Consider the following 15,814-nt stretch of genomic DNA (forward strand, 5'->3'; position numbering starts at 1 on the left):
AGCTGTCTGTCAGGGGCTCCAAGACTTCCTGGCAGGGTTTCCCTGGCTTTCAGGCAGGGGTTCTAAGACTTCTGTCAGAGTTTCCAGGCACGGAATCCCGTCAGAGTTCCCAAGGATTTCAGCAGGTGGTGCTGGGGAGCAAACAGCTCATTCATCAACAAAGCTTTTTTGGTGCTGCCCTTAGTAGCTGCTTTCCTCAGCCAGTTTCATTTATTCAGCAATCATTTAAGGGGACTCTACTAAGCACAGTTGTGGAAGATGATTATGAGACATGGTATCAGCCCCCAAACACCTCATTGTCCCTTGTGGGAGGACTGTCTCCTCGAGAAGTTGGTTTCTAAAACAGGTCTGTCTTCAATTTCCAGGGTGCAGCGTTTGTCTGCCTACTGGCTTCTAGTAGACCCGACAACTCTGTATTCCACTTCTACCTTCACATGGCCGGGGAAACTCCTAATGAGTTCCCTAGCAGTGGACCTAGTCCAAGCTCCTCCAGGGAGTGTATCCAGCCTCTTCGGGGAGCAATCATCTTTTAAATTTACCTTTAAGCTTTCCTTTTGCTGTTTTCTGAGCCAGGAGAAAAGATCCCCAGATTATCCTTGCCTCTAGGGGACCCTCATATCTCCAAAGAGGAGCTCCAGGGTTCATAGGGTAGAGCTCAAGAACACAATTATGGAATCCTGGGATCTCCAAAGAGTGGGCGTTCAGAGATCATTCAGTCAGCTCAGCAGCTCTGCTTAGCACCACCTCCTAGACCTACTTATGTACTTTCCACCTCATTTTTTTCATCCTGGGTGTGGAATTCCACTGACAGCCAGACAAAATGAGTGGAAGCACTGAAAGCACCTACTTTGTTATTCAAAGCTGTTCTTAATTATGCTATAAAATTTTGTAATTGGGAAAACAAGGTTCTCATATAGCACTGAATGAAAAAAGCAAAATACAAAATTATATTTACCCTGTCCTCATGCCTGGGTAAAAACGTGGATGCTTGTAGACCAGATCTGGAAGGGAATACAAAACTGAACCATGTGGTGTGTTAGGGATGTGGGTTCGTAAGTGATTGTATTGTACAAATTTGTTTTCCTTTGTGATTATAATTTTTCATTAATCTATGCAAAACATATACAATATAATCAGAAAATGAAAATAAGTGGGAGAAGGAACTGGAACAGAAGAGAAGGGAGATAAGGAGAACTGCTGAGTAAAGTCTGGTAACTGCTGCATCTCTACAGACCCAAGAGGCCTGGTAAGTGAGCATGAAGCAGGAGGAGTGCAGGGCTGGCCACCACAAGATAGGGATCTGGGCCCTGCTGCGCGAGAAAGAAAAAAGCAGCCCCTGACAGCCGTGAGCTGGAGCTGGCCTGGCACTCACGGATAAGCTGCGGTGTTCTGTTGAATGTTAACTGTTTCATAAAACCAGTATCTCCCAAGGTCATTCTGTGTCTGAGATGGAGGGAGACAAAACCAGACCACTCTGTAATCATGTCTGAGCATAGACAAAAAAGAACATGGTGCAAAATGCAAGAATACCTAACGTCCTCTCACGTGGCTCACACCAGTGACCGTTGCTTATCTAGCAATTATAGCACTCTCCCCCCCGTTCCTTCTGCCTGCCAGATACAAATTATCAAGATGTCCCAGTATACAATTGCCCCTGCTACCTGGGAACGCTCAATCCAGAACAAAACCATGCTTATCGAATCTTCCCCCAAACATCTAACACAAGTCCAAAATCATATAATAAGCTCTTCCTAAGAAACTTAACCGAGAGGGCCCATGGCTTTCCGTGCAGATATTCCATCAAACCTAGCTTTTGGATTATAGATGTGTTCCTGCATTTAACTTCCTCTGGGTTTTTGGGCAAGGAATTCAAACTTACCATAACTAACTTGCTTTTGTTTATTCAATGGAGAAGGTAATCTCTGGAAGAAAAAATGAGAAATTGCATGTGAAAGTACGTTATAAACTATACAATGTTGTATATACCCTTTACTTCCTTTGAAAACATGACATTCTCTTACTTCCATGGCTTTACATATGCTTCTCCCTCTGCCTCAAAAAACCTTCCCCCAGTTGCCTTCAAACTCTTATTCATGGTTTGGCTCCAGCTGCTGAGGATATTGGTGTATTCATTTTCCATTGTTGCTATAACAATTTACTACAAATTTAGTGACTTTAAACAGCATAGATTAATTTTTGTTTTTTATAGTTCTGGAGGTCAGAAGCCCAAAATGGGTTTCACTGAGCAAAAACGAAGTTACTGCAGGGCTGTGTTCTTGCTGAGGCCCTGGGGGAGAACCCATTCTCTTGCCTATTCTAGCTTCTAGAGGCCTGCATTCCTTGGCTTGTAGCCCCTTCCTCTACTTTCTACACCAGCAATAGCCAGTTGAATCTTTCTTACATCACAGGACTCTGACCTCTGCTTCTGTCATCACAACTCCTCTCCGATTCTCCTGCCTCCCTCTTTCACTTACAAGGAAATTAGTGATTACACTGGATTACATTAATCCAGAATAATCTCCCCATTGCATGGTGTTTAACTTAATCACATGTGCAAAGTCTCTTTTGCCATGTAAGGTAACATGTTTACAGTGTCCAGGGATTAGCATGTGCACACTTGCTGGGGGGAGCCTTATTCTGCCTACCTTAATCAGCAGTGAAGAAAACAAAGGTCCTACATTTCAGTAGTGAGAGACTGGCAATAAACAAATGAGAAACTTAATAGTGACAGTCTTTCTATGAAGAAAAACAAAGCAGGGCGAGGGGCTAGAAAGTTGCTGAGGGTACGCTAGTTTTTTATAGGGTGGGCAGACAACGCCTGTCTGATTGGGTGATGGGTGAGCCAGGACCTGAGTGAAGTGAGGGCAGGGAGCCACACATATCTTGGGAGGAACGGTTCCAGATGAGGAGGGAGGGGAGAGCTCCAGGAGGAAGGTCAGAGAAGTAGCTGAGGCCTGGTTAATGTAGGACCTTGTAGGCCGTGGGCAAGTCAAATGCTCATTCCTGAGTGCTTTCCAGCAAGCTGACTAGAGGTCAGTCTTTCAGGATCAGTTTCCTTGATGCATTCTAATAGCAAAGCAAAACCTACCTGAAATCTGTCCCTCTGATTCCTAACCAGACTAAGCCCGCAGAAGCAGGGACTGCCGTGTTCACTGTTACATCCCTAAAGAGCAGCATGGTGCCTAGGCAGTCAGTAAACGTCCATTACACAATGGGGGGCTACACTGGTTCAGTTTAGGCTAATCAAGCTTGAGGCAGAAGTGGAACTGCTCTGGCCAGGTTTGGATTTGAGATAGGCATGTACCTCCTGGTGTTTGGGGGACCAACTTTGTCTGGGAAGGAGAAGGGCCATTTGAAACGGGTAGGACTGGGAGATGCTGTGGCCAGAAGCAGTGCTAGGTACCTACCAGTGCCACTGGCACCCAGCACGGTGGCACAATAGCAGCAATATTGATTGAGAGAAGCAGCAAGGCAAAGGCTGCAGCTGGGGAAAATGGGGCCCGCCTGGCCCTGGGGAGGCCATCCTGTCAGCCAGGTGGCAGAGTTGACAGCCAGAAGCATCATCCCTGACTCCAATGCTCAGAGTCAGAGGTGGTCACGGTTAGAGAGGGCTGGAATGGTGAGATTCCCCCATTAGGGAAAGGAAGAGGCTGGGGTGGGATCCAGCATTCAGGCCTAGCAGGGGTCAGCCAAAAGCTATGGATTTTGTGATATTTTAGTTACATCCCAAGACTGCCATTTCTCAGGGTGGTGGTGAGAGAGTCTACTACGTGAATCAGGCATCAGAATCCCTCCTCAGTGGGGTCCTCCCTGTGACAGCTGCAGATTCCTCAGGCATTGCTGCTAGGAGGGGTAGCACCTGACTTCCTGTCTTCATTCATCACTCACTCCTTGGCTGAACTTAGTGGTGTGTCTAAGCTGGCTCTCACCCACTTTATATTCAGTGATACCATGTTGGCAGCTTGAAACTGCTGAAAATAGTGGGACTATTTACACCATGGGACTGGGCAAATACTATAAATCAGCCCCCTATCCCCACCCCCAAGAACTGGTTGTTAACCATCTACCAGCACACCACTGGGGGTAGTAGAGATGTAAGGGTAGTAGAAATGCAATGCAGAATATAGACCCCAGAACCAGGCTGCCTCTGTTTGAATCCTGGTTTCGCTACTGTTAGCTTTGGTATGTTAGGTGAGTTACTTAATCCTTCTGTGCCTCAATTTCTCCATCAGTTTAATAGGGATAGTAATGATATCTGCCTCGGGGGGAGTTTTGATGAGAAAATTAGTTAAGATGGGTAAAGTGTTTGGAACAGGGTGTAGCACGTGAAAAGCATATATACCATTTTAGGTACTGTAGGCATTGATCTGCTGCTAATTGTCATGTCATATTTTCACCTTAGAGTGAACACTCAGAATCTCAGCCGCTGGAAGCCTAGTCCCCAGAATAGCTAGAGAGTAAGTGTTCTGCTGGAGTATGTATCTTTCTTCGTCTGGTCCTTCCATGACCTATTTCTCTGCACAACCCTGAGGACAGAGGACAGCGCATGTCAGGCATTTTCAAGCCCTGTCACTGGTTTGTGCATCCTGTAATTGCCTTGGCACCCTGAGGCAGTGACTTGGCCTTCAGAACTCTTACAACAGAAAGGGGCAGATAGCTGCCAACGTCCACATGAACATTTGTCAAACATTTGCTTCCTACTTTCCATACAACAGGCAAAGGTATACTTAGAGCTAGCTGTTCTTGTAAAAGGAGGGAGTCTAAACGCTGTTTGAAAGGGCAAGTTCAGCGTCCAGATTAGCCCTTATCTAATTGTGGAACCCAGTTATTTTATTATTATAAAGTTACAGGGAGTGAATGATACACAGGGAAAAGCACTGTACTAAAAGTCAAGAGTTTAATACTTAAGTCCTTGTTATATCATTTCTAGTTCTTGACTAGAATTTAAATATTTGGTAGTTGAAGTAACCCAGATTATCTTAAAGGGCTCGTTCTCCTAGGACATGTTTTTAAGAAAATTGTGAAAGTGAATATTCTAGTTTCCTCAGCCAGACCTACTCATTTGAATTCAAGGTACAGGGCAATTTATAACAAAAATAAATAGGAAATATTTCTTGTGAGAAAACCTTAGGTGGCAGTCCATTATCTATGCAGCCAGTGAGTTGTGAAGATTTGAAATTATTGTGCAGGGGTAAAGGCTGACTGGGCTTCTGAGTCTGTAGGGAAAGTACACGCTTGTTGGAAGCATTGGGCTCAATGTTTTGGGCAAAGCCTTGTAACAGTGGTTAGAAGGTGGTTTGATAAAGGAACTGAGCTGAGACCTTCCTCCCATAAAGAAATTCTGAGAGGAAAGAGAAGTAACAACTTAATCTTTAAATACGATTCACCCAGTAAATGGATGCCAATAGCGGGGTGAGTTTTTTGTGTTTTTTTTTGCGGTACACAGGCCTCTCACTGTTGTGGCCTCTCCCGTTGCGGAGCATAGTCTCCGGACGTGCAGGCTCAACGGCCATGGCTCACAGTCCTAGCCCCTCTGCGGCATGTGGGATCTTCCCGGCACGAACCCGTGTCCCCTGCATCGGCAGGCGAACTCTCAACCACTGCGCCACCAGGGAAGCCCGCGGGTGAGTTTTTATACAGACATTGATTGTGATCCATGGTGAGGAGCCCTGGGAAGCCTGAAAGAGGAAGTGGGCAGGATTCTGCGTGGTTTTTATTTTCTCTTGTTAATGCAAACCGCTCCCTTCTCAGCTTTTCCTCTTTCACCTTGAAAGTCCCAATCATTGTTTCTGTATTCCTTCCCCTTTCCCTTCTCTCTCCAATCTGTCCCTCTCCTCTCTCTGCCTGAAGTGACTCATTTATGTTCATATTTTATAGTCTCTTTGAGTTATTTGGTGACCTGGAGTTAATAAAGATTGGCCTTTATACAGTTAGCATCTTTATTAGTTTGCTAGGACTGCTGTAACAAAGTACCATAATTTGAGTGGCTTAAATGACAGAAAGTTATTGTCTCTCAGTTCTGGAGGCTGGAAGTCCAAGATCAAGGTGCTGGTAGGGGGGATTCCTTCTGAGGACTGTTATAGAGAATCTGTTTCATGCCTTTTCCCTAGCTTCTGGTGTTATGTTAGCAATCTTTGGCATTCCTTAGCTTGTGGATACATCATCCTGATCTCTGCCTTCATGTTCACATGGCACTCTCCCTGTGTTTGTGTCTGTATCTGTGTCCAGATTTCCTCTTGTTATAAAGATACCAACCATACTGGATTAGGGCTTACCCCTAAAATGACCTCATTTTAATTTGATTGCCTTTGTAAATACCCTCTTTCCAAAATCGGGTCACATTCTGAGAGTTAGGACTTTAACATCTTTGGGGGGGGTGGGCAGGGGTGAGGTGGACAGAGTTCAATCCATAACAGCATCTAAGGGAACAGCAATCAGGTGTCTAAATTGTTCAGTGAAGTAATTAAAGATGTTATGGAGCATTTCCTATGGGCTGGGCACTTTATACATGTTACCTTACTTCTTAAAAGAGTGAGATACGTATTATTTTGATCCCCATTTTACAGATGAAGAAAGTGAGGCTTGGAATAAGTGACCTATCCACAGTCACATGGATAGTGTGTAGCAACACTAGGTTTGAAGCTCAGGATTAACTCTAGCGTCTGAATTTGTAACCGCTGTGCATTCTACCTCTGGGATAGACCACCTGGCCTAGAATAAAAGATTTTTCATAGAAAGAAAAAGCTTTATGCTCTTTATTTCATTTTTATTAAGTAAAATCTACTCACCTTTTACTCCATTTCTGACAGGAAAATTGAGCCCTATAGACCAGTTCCCCCTCTTATTGTTTAAGATATTATTCTGTTGAATTTTGGTAATTGCACAGTCATGTAACACCACCACAATCTAGATTAGAATAGATCCTTCACCCTAAGAAGGTTCATCCTGGCCCTTTACAAGTGATCCCCGTCCCTGTCCCCCACCCCCAGGACTAAGCATCCATTGATCTGTTCTGTGTCATTACAGTTTTGTATAGGCCCGGTTTTGGTTTATAAGCGCTAAGATCCTAAAAAAACCAAGTCTTCATTATTAACCAAAGAAGGCTGAACAAGGAAAGCAGAGAAGGTCCCTGCCTCCTGCAGTTACAGAGGGAGAGAAATAACTTTTTGTTAAACTTGTTAAAATAGTTTAATTTGTTAAGAATTAATTTGATAGCATTCAGAAGATTATTAGGTTTCCTACTCTGTTATTTTAAAATTCATCTATTTTGCAATTTGAATTGACCTTTGAGCCATGTATAATTTTATAACATCATGCATTGGTCATTTGGAGAATATTGGCTTGCTGTTATACAGTTCTTCTGAATGTGGCATGTTGCCATATACAATAAAAAAAATCATATTTGTTAATATCACCACTGATCTCATCAGAAAAGCCTTTGAGGGTTGGGAAGCTGTCAAGTTCGTGGTGGCCATCATAAGTTTCCAAAGATTTTAATGTCATCTTTAAAACTTGAATTTTATTATTAGCGACAAACACTGTAAGGTGTTTTCTTTGAAGTGACAGGCTCGCTTCGTTCATTTTTGAGAAAATGTCTACCAAACCCAAATATGAATAACCTAGTTTATCTGTCAGCTATCCTTTCAAGTAAAAATGGTGTTCCATGCAAAAAGCAGTTCAGCTTGCAAATGAAACAGCTGCACAAGTGCTTTCTCTGAAACAACTATCAGACGTGGGTGTGAGGCAGAAGGACTCTATGTGTATTCTCCATTTCATGCCACAAAATATGTAAGAGACATCTGCTCAAGTAAGATAAAATGCAATTGTTTTTACTGCTTCATCAAGGACATTCACAAGTGACCTGGCTCCTTCCCCCATGCCCCAGCCCCTGCAAGTGCGGGGAGGTGAAGAATGCAATAGTTACTAGCATAGTTGGTGCCACTGTCCTGATTCATGCTAAAAAGCCAACATTTTACCCACTATTGCTTTTGCACCATCAGTGCAAATGTCAACACCCTTTAAAAATGCAAAAAATGTTAGTGTTATTGTGAAAGTAGTTTTGACCTCATGAAATTCTTGAAAGGATCTTGGTCCTCCCAGGGATCTGCAAACCACATTTTGAGAACTATTCTTCTAGTGGAGAAAGCAAAAACCAGAGTGAGCCTCTATCAAACAATATGTTTTCAAATCAGTAACACACAAATGATGGGCTACAGTGCTATATAAAGTAGATATATTGAAATCTTCTGAACACACAAAATGGAAAAAGTCTACAGAAGTCACCTTATAGCCATGAAAATATCAACTGAAGTAGAATTTTTAAAGAAAAAATCAGAACTTCTTGCCTTATCAGTAGATTGCAACACATTCAGCAATCAGAATTACAGATGGCACATGACATGTCTTATATAGGACGTGTTTTAGAGTTAAGCCTCTCAAGACATGTTGAGTCTTAAAGAATCATGTAGTAAAAGACTAAGGAGCTGCCCTGTTTCATGAGGATATTTCAGAACTCAACTTCAGCCTGAATTTTCCTGGGTCCAGGCTACTGCCAACCAAAAATCAGGTTAGTATTTAAAATTTTTTTTAATTATTTAATATTTTATTTATATACAAATGTATACAACACAGATGTAAGTTATAAGGCGTAATAATGAAATGAACACTGATGAATTCACAACCTAATTTAAGAGTTAGAGCTTTGCCAATGCCATTTAACCCGTCGGTTCTCCTCCTCTTTTCTATCCCTTGCCTACCAGAGGTAGATGTTATCCTACATTTCATTTTTTTAAGTAAATAGTTTTATCACATATATCACTAAATCATATTTTATTTTTGTGCTTTATAAAATTGTTTTTAAACTGCATGTAGTCTTTTAAAACATGGCTTTTTTTCAGTCAGCTTTATATTTCTAAGATTCATTCATGTTGCATGTAGCTGTGATCCATTAATTTTTATCTCTGTATAGCTTTCCATCGTATGAATACACCATAATTTACTCATCCATTCTCTTGTCAGTGGTCCTTTGGGTGTTCCAAGTGCTTTTCTATCTTGAACAATGCTTGTGTAAAAATAGTTGTACATGTCTCCTGGTTCATATGTGTAAGAGTTTCTCATGGGTGTATAACAAGGTGTGGGATTGCTGGGTTGTAAGAGTCACACATACTTACCTTTACATGATAATGTCAAATTATCTTCTAAAGTTTCTGTACCAGTTTATAGTTCCATATAGGGTTTAGGAGTGTGGGTATGTGTGAATATATATATATATATATATATATATATATATATATATATATATCCACTGATCTACTCCTTTCCAATACTTGCTATTGTCAGACAATGTAGTGAGTATACAATGGTGTCTTATTTATTTTCTATTTCCTTGAGAAGATTGAACATCTTTCTATATTTATATTCACCATTCTTGCTTCCTCATCCTTGAAGTACCTGCTGATGTCTTTTGCACATTTTTCTATTGTATCCTTTTTTATTGATTTGTAGGAGTTCTTATATTCTTGGTATTGATTCTTTGTTAGATATATGTGTTGCTAATATCTTCTCTCAGGTTGTGGCTTGTCTTTTCAGTTTCAAAGTTATCAGTGTTTTGTTTTACGGGCAGCACTTTTTTGTATTGCTTACATCACTATCCCGAAGTCATAGAGTGTTCTCCTGTTAATCCATCTGGCTGAGGCCTGCAATTCAGAGTTGAATTGAAACAACTATTGAGGAGTGTCTTAGTCTGCTGGGGCTGCCATAACAAAATACCACAGACTGGGTGGCTTAAACAACAGAAATTAATTTTCTTACAGTTCTGGAGGCTGGAATTCTCAGGTAGAGATGCCAGCAGGTTTGTTTTCTGATGAGGCCTCCTTGCCTGGCTTTCAGATGGCCATCTTCTTGCTGTGTCGCCACATGGTCTCTTCTCTGTGCGTGATGATGTTTATAAGAGCAGCATCAGTTCTGTCAGATTAGGGCCCTAACCTTATAGCATCACTTAACTTTTATTACATCCTTACAGGCCTTATCCCCAAATGCAGTCACATTGGGGGTTAGGGCTTCAACATATGACTTCTGGGGGGGATGTAATTCATAACAGGGTGTCTTAATCTTTTTCTTGACTTTAAAGGGAATACTTTTATCATTGAGAATTATGTTTGCTCTTGTTCTTCAGTCTTTATGTGTATTTTATCAAGGTAAGCAAGGTTCCTTTTTTTTTTTAAGAGGTTTGGGGTTTTTTTGGCCACACTGTGTGGCTTGTGGGATGTTCCCTGACCAGGGATTGAACTTGGGCCACCACAGTGAAAGCCTGGAATCCTAACCACTGGGCCACTAGGGAACTCAGCAAGGTTCCTTTGATTCCTAGTTTGGTAAGAGGGTTTTGTTGTTAAATCATGATTACATATTGAATCTTATAAAATGTTTTTTATGCATCTATTGAAATGATTATATGTATGGTTTTTCTTTTTTAATCTATTAACATGATAAATGCATTTACAGATTTTATACAGTTTAACTATCCTTGCATTTCTGGTATTAACCCAACTTGGTCAAGATGTACAGTTGACCCTTGAACAACATGGGTTTGAACTGCACAGGTCCACTTATAAACAGATTTTTTTCAGTAAATATATTAGAGTACTACACAGTCCAAGGTTGGTTGAATTCACAGATGTATAATGGTAGATACATAGGGATGACTATAAAGTTATACACAGAATTTTTATTTCTGAGGAGGTGGGCAACGTCCCAACCCCCAAATTGTTCAAAGGTCAACTATATTATCATTTTTATGGGTATGTTATGTTAATGCTTTGCTTAAGATTTTTGCATTTATGTTCATGAGTGGTTTTATGTTCATGAGTGGGTAATAATACTTTCCCATGTGCTACTTGTCTGATTTGATCTTGAGTTTATACTTACTTCATAGAATGGATTGGAGAAGTGCATCCTCTTTTTCTGTTCTCTAGAAGAGGCACTGTAGTGTAGTGGTAAAGGACATGGATTCCTCAGGTGCCAGACTATGTGTGGATGAGTTACGTAGCTGTCATTGCCAGGTACTGTGAGAATAACTTGGTAATGAGGCCAGTGGGACTGTTAATACCCAAACTCAAATTCCTTTTCAGAAATCCCCAAGTGATAAGGTCTATTAAGTTAAAAGCTAGAAAAAATAATATGCTTATAAGCCTTAAAAAAAAAAGCAGGTGCTACTTACTGTTGAGTGATGTTACTGGCTATCATCCTAAAGTCCTACATTTTCTCAGTGTTTCCACTTTAATCACAAGTTTAGAATATTATAAATGTTAGAAATGTCAGTGTCAAACTGTAGACATGATTCAGTATCCTTATAAAATGGCTATGGAATGTTAAAATACTTACTGTAGCAACTGGATGCCCACAGGGTACTCTTTCTTTCCAGGAAGCCAGGTGGGATGTAAAGAAGAATTTTCAGAGATACAAATAAAAGAAAGAAACCCATAGATATTCACGTGGATTTCCCTTGTGTGTGCTCTGTATTTCTCTAGCTGTCTAAGAGAAACCAAACCTTTGTTTGTTGGCGAGACTGTCTTCAGAGCTTTAGGACAAAACAGATGCTAGGGAGAGTATTGTAAGATAAGTTACCAGTGTTCTAGTGCTTTGTTTTCACTATGCCGCTGGTCCTCTATTTCAGCTCAGAAGGTGACAAATGCAACAGCAAGGGGAAACCTCACTTCTCTGCTGGCAGGAACAGATGTTGGAGTGTTCCGAGCTGTAATTGGCAGTTGTTTTTTCAGATTCTTCCATCTCATAATTTTGAATGCTGCTCAAAGGGAAGCTGCCCTATAACGATGACATTTGGAAACTCAAGGATTCCAAATGGAGAGTTTTCTGTTTTTAAAATTTACATTATTTATATTTAAAACCTCCAATAACAGAACTCTTGCCATACTTCAAGCACGGAGATTCTTTCCTCAGCTGTGCTCCGCCTACTACTAATAAGCCCATCGGAGGCATTCTTTATTCTGTTACAGTGGTTTTGATCTCTAGCATTTCTTTTGGATTCTCTTAGAATTTCCATCTCTCTGCTTACTTTACCCATCTGTTCTTGCATGTCGTCTGTTTTTCCCATTAAGGTCCTTAGCATATTCATCACAGACATTTCAAATTCATGGTCTGGCAATTCTAACATCCCTGCCATATCTGAGTCTGGTTTTGATGCTCGCTCTGTCTCTTCAAACTGAGTTTTTTGCCTTTTGGTGCATCTTGTAATTTTGTTGAAAGCCAGACAGGATGCACTGAGTGAAAGGAACTCCAACAGATGAGGCTTTGGCGGTGTGCTGGTGAAGAACCTAGGGAAGTGCTCCTAGTCTGTGATTGACTAGGTCTCCGTCTGTTAGTGAGCCTGTGGCCCAGGCCTGTGACATTCACAAGTGCCGCTCAGCCCACCGCCAACTCCCCACCCCCTTAGGTGGGATGGGATGGCTATCTGTGAGCTGGAGTTGCTATTTCCCTTCCCACAGGCTAGTTAGCCTCTGATAAAACCCCAGTAGAGAATGGACTTGAGGATATGGGGAGGGGGAAGGGTAAGCTGGGACAAAGTGAGAGAGTGGCATAGACATATATACACTACCAAACGTAAAATAGATAGCTAGTGGGAAGCAGCTGGGAGTGGGAGATCAGCTGGGTGCTTTGTGACCACCTAGAGGGGTGGGATAGGGAGGGTGGGAGGGAGGGAGACGCAAGAGGGAGGGGATATGGGGATATATGTATACATATAGCTGATTCACTTTGTGATAGAGCAGAAACATACCATTGTAAAGCAATTATACTCCAATAAAGATGTTAAAATAAAAATAAAATAAAATAAATTAAAAAAAAAAACCTAGTACATAAGGCTGTGGTAAAATTGTTTCTCTGGAGGGCTGGCCTTGTTGCAAAGAATAGAATGTTCGGCTGTATTTCCAAATGGTTGCATCTCTCTTCCCCCTGCTGGAATCATAAGAGGGTTTTCCTCTGATATGCACTGTGAGAACCTGGTTTAGCGCCAGGAGGTGAAACTCACAAAAGCGTGGGGAACCCCCTCACCCCCTGGGGTTTTAACTCTCAGAGTTGTCCACACGGAGCCTCCAGCTGTGCATCAGTTACAGTTCCGGTTCTTCCCACCTTGGCACTGGTTCCTGCGGAGGTGTCTGCTCTCCTGCTTCCGCTCTGGTAAGTTGTGATTCTCTGTATCTGCCTGTCTATCTCTACAATTTGGGGGGTAGCAGTTTACCCTGTGACCTCTCTTTTCTGATGGCTCTAAGAAAAATTGTTGATTTTTCCATTTGTTCAGTGTTTTTTTTTTTAAAGTTTAACTGATTTTATTAAGATCAGTCTTTTTTTAAAAAAATATTTAATCAATTAATTTATTTTTTATTTTATTTATTTTTGGCCGCATTGGGTCTTAGTTGTGGCACGCAGGATCTTTCGTTGCAGCGTGCAGGCTTCTCTCTCTCTAGTTGTGGTGCAGGGGCACCAGAGCACGTGGGCTCTGTAGTTTGTGGCACAGCAGGCTCTCTAGTTGAGGTGCGCGGGCTTAGTTGCCCCACAGCATGTGGGATCTTAGTTCCCCAACCAGGGATCGAACCCGTGTCCCCTGCATTGGAAGGTGGATTCTTTACCACTGGACCACCAAGGAAGTTTAGTTCAGCTTTTTATTTGTTAGCACAAAGTGGTGACTTCTAAGCACCTTACATGCCACACTGGAAAGTAGAAGCTAGTACATGAGAGAACGCTTTAAAATTAAAACTTTTAATTTAACTTACTCCTAAATTCTCAAAGTGCTTTTCAGGGACATTAAGTGGTATGCTTAGTAGGCTGGGGAAAAGATTACTTGGTGTTAGGAGACAGAGGTAACATAATAGTAATTTTATTTATTAAAAGATAATTTCAAAACAAAAAATCACTGCTTTTAAGACAATTAGTGAGAAAATATAAAGCAGTCTGAATTGTTTGGAAGAAAAATGTCTAAAATGCAAGTATCATGAATTTGTTGTAGTAAATTTTATCTGTCAGCTTAGGCTCCGTTATGCTGTGGCGGCAAGCAGCCCCAGGATCTCAGTGGCTTATGACAAAGACCTGTTTTTCACTCATGCTGCATTTCCGTTGCTGAGGCTTCGCTCCATGTCATTTTTACTGTGTGACTGAGGTTGAAGGAGCAGGCTCTTCCTGTGACATGCCAGTCAAAGGAAAAGAGAGGATTTTGTTCCAAAGAGGCACACAGCACCTCTCTTCACACGTCTTTGCCAAAGCAAGTCATGTGGCTACTCCTGCATTCAAAAAGGTGGGCTCCAGGAAAGGGTACTACAAGTCACATGGCCACGTATGATATCAGCGCAGTGGAAGGTGTAATCTTCCTACAGAAAGGGTGTCAGATATTTTGAATATTAATGCAATTTACCCTAGTTTCTACCAAGTTCTTCTCTAGTTTATTGTGAGTTAGCCAACTAGAATTCTCTTATCCAAGTTGTTCCAGGACTGTGCTTTTTGCTACTGTGCAAAATTTCAATTGGCCATCTCCATACCTACTTTGAAGTTGAGTTGTGTGGTTTTTTTTTTTTTTTTACATTCACTTGCTAGAGGATGAGGGGACAAAGGAATCCTCAGTTAAACACTTCTGTGAGGAGCTCCTGGGCATTGAGTGGGAGTAAAGACACAGCACTTGTTTTCAAGTGCTGTTATTTACAGAACAGTTCTCTCCAGCCAGTCCTTGGTGTAGGCACATATGTTCCTGCAATCTGCATTGTGAGACAGATGGTAGAAAACTCCTCTTTTATGCCACATCAGAGTTTGGTTCTTGAGAAGCATGTGGCTACCCCTGTTGCCATCATGTTGCATTTGTGTACTGATAAGGAAATAAGTTGAGTGATGGTTGGTTATTTCTTCTATACAGAGATGGGGATAAAAACTACTAAATTGGGAGAATTAGGAACAGGTTAGGAATAGGTAAGCTCTGTTAAATAAATGGGTAGAGAAAATGCAAAGCAGTGAAAACAAAAATTGCTTGTTCTGACAATAACTAGAGTACAAAGCTACTAAGGTCAGGTCAAAGTATTAAAGAGAAAATCTGTGACTCAAAGGTCACAAACTGGCAGCTCACAAGGATGAGTCTGGGCTCCTATGTATGTTTGGGGGAGGCCACAGTATGTTTTAAATATCAGGCAATATTACATAGAAAGAATACAGATTTATGGCTTCTCTTGAAAGTGAAAATATTTTCCATTTTTGTTGATATTCCTGGATTTGGTAAAGTTGGCTAGAGCTGCATTGCTATCATCCCCTTGGGAGCTAGCATGAATCTCCAGTTCTCCACATGGAATCTAGGTGGATTAAAGACCTTAATATGAAAAGTAAAACTTTAAGATGTAGGAAAGAAAATGCAAGAGAATATTTTTGTCATGTTGTTTGAGAACAGATTCCATAAATAAGACTCCAGATAGTCTACAGTATACATTAAAAATTATTTTTTATCAAAATTAAGGATTCCTATTCAACAATGGAAAAGCTATTTTCAATGTATAATACCAACAAAGAATTAATATCTAGAATATTCAAGGAATTCTTGAACATAATTTTAACTCATAGCAAGTAAAGTCAGAAAACAAAGACTGCTAATAAGTAATTAATAGAGAAGGAAACGTATAATCATTAAATATCTTAAGTGAATATAATCAGAAAAATGCAATTTAAAATAAAATAACTCTATTTTCCAACAATCCAGTTGGCAAGAATTATGAAATCAGGTATCATCAAATACTGACCAAAGATGTGGGGACATGAGAATTCTCTTATGTTG

The sequence above is a fragment of the Orcinus orca genome, chromosome 5 (assembly GCF_937001465.1).
Source record: "Orcinus orca chromosome 5, mOrcOrc1.1, whole genome shotgun sequence".
NCBI lineage: Eukaryota > Metazoa > Chordata > Mammalia > Artiodactyla > Delphinidae > Orcinus > Orcinus orca.